The sequence below is a fragment of the Pistacia vera genome, unplaced genomic scaffold (assembly GCF_008641045.1).
Source record: "Pistacia vera cultivar Batoury unplaced genomic scaffold, PisVer_v2 Contig433, whole genome shotgun sequence".
In the NCBI taxonomy this organism is placed as follows: Eukaryota; Viridiplantae; Streptophyta; class Magnoliopsida; order Sapindales; family Anacardiaceae; genus Pistacia; species Pistacia vera.
The window spans coordinates 1,387,733-1,389,954 of record NW_022196261.1 but is presented as its reverse complement, the minus strand read 5'-3'; positions in this window follow the sequence as shown (position 1 = coordinate 1,389,954).

Here is a 2,222-nt window from a genome sequence, read left to right as displayed (position 1 = left end):
GATTACCGGAGTAATGTTTTAATATCATCCCCCCATTAGGTAATATTATTCCTGACAATTTACCCCCCTTTTGGCATTGTTTGTCATCTTATTTTCTGGTAATGTTTTTGTACAAAAATTCCAAACACGGTTATCTGCTCAATTAAACACATATTACCCATGTTAAAAAATTTCAACTCGATCCAAATGGGCCCTTAATAGTAAATTAATGAAGCATGTCAAATCTAAGGTATAAACATTGATAAAATAGGTAGACATAGTTTCAAAAAACTAGTACATGTATCTATATGTAGTGTTAGGAATATGCAAAGTGATCTTAAAAGTCTAAAATTTTGCATTCTCTTTAATATTTTTCTCTCAATGTAAATTCCATAAATACATTGTACTATAACACAACCCATGCAATATTCAACCAATTCAAGTGATACATTTTCTTCTTCCTCTAGCAAATCAACCATGCCACCCAAAGTTAATACACGAACTTATAACATATATTTTTTGCAATATATAGATAATTATTACTATGTGGAGGTAATTTTCTTAGGACCTATAAAAATTATAACTTATTACAATGTGAAGTTTATTCTTATTTATAACTGGTCAAAGTTGGGAACATGATTTTTTATGACTGCATGAAGGTTATTCTTATACAGAATATCATTATAGAGATGTTTTGTTGTATTTTTAAATCAGATATTGCAAAATTTTGTCTTCATTATTAAGTCTTAATCTTAATAACTGCATAAGTATTATGCAGTGGCGAAGCTAGGAATTCAAGTGGGGGAGGCGAAATTCTAAAAAAAAAAAAAAAAAATCAATTTTTTTTTTATAATAATAAATATAGAAACTTTAATATTTGTTCTTAATATTCTTTATTTAATACAATTATAAGTTTCCAAATACATGGTAAAACAAATAAAGATAATCGTATTAACATAGGAAATAGGTAAAAAGTCCTAATTTTCTAAAGGTAAATTAAACTAAATAAATTAAGTAGAATATCATTCATGAAGTAATAAAGAGTTTAAGCTGTCTCAAAACTTTAATTTTTTAAGTTCGTATAAAAATTTGTTTTATTTATTTATAATCTAAAATTTCGTTTAGTTTGTTTTAGAGCTTAATTATTGGGTTGAGAAATTAATTTTCATATGGTGGGTCCTATTTATAAATTTCATTTCATTTAGTTTATTTTTGGATTTAACGTATTTTGGGTAAAAGCTGGGGAGGTAAGTAAGTTTTACAGTTTGGGACCTTGGGTTTGATTATTTGACATTTAGATCCCAATACTTTGTAGATTGAAATTATATATAAAGTATTGGGATCTAAATGTAATAACTTTCAAAAACAATTAAAGCTTAGGATAAAAAAATTTATGTTATCACACTTGAGTAATTTCTTACGGCTTTTATACTGTTCATAGGATAGGATAAAAATACATTTAAATGGTTGTGGTTAAATTTAGCGGGAATCATGACTAAATCATAGAAATGACATAAGTTAGGTTATTTCTAAAGAGAAAATTCTTAATTTCCAAGCAAAGTAGCAAACTACGCTAACCATGAAATATTTACTAGTGGTCAGTAAAAAAAGAAAAATGCTCTTTTCACATATTAAAAAGAAAATACATATTCTTGATATAAATATTCAATTAAGCGTAGTAATATCCATATTAACGAAAGATATTTAGATTATTTTGAATCTTTAAATGTTAATCACCTCAAATTATGAGGGGAAAGTGTAATTGTTCCAACATAGTAAACTAAAGGAGAGAAAGACATTATCCACCCCGAGGTTTTGACTAACGAGTAATGTTACAGTTACTGAAAAAGTATACTGAATTCATGCACCAAACAGTGTGGCACCATCTGCTTTTTTTAAAAACAAAATTCATAATTAATCAATGATCATGATGGTGTCATGTCTATTGGTGTATGAATTCCGTATCTCTTTTTGGGTGACTGTATTATTTTCCTTTGACTAACTATGTCTAGGTTTTGTGTTATAAAATACTAGACCTTTTGAAGATAACAAACGTTTACACGATCAATTAATTATGAGGATTTTTTGTTTAAAAAACCAAAATACCCCTCCTTTTGATATTGTCCCAATTTTAAAAGTCCATATTCTACCGTGAACGGTCTATTTCTCCTTAAGAGCCATTACAATTAGGGGGTATATCCTAGTATTTTAAACTCTAGGATTTGGATTGTGGACCTAAACCT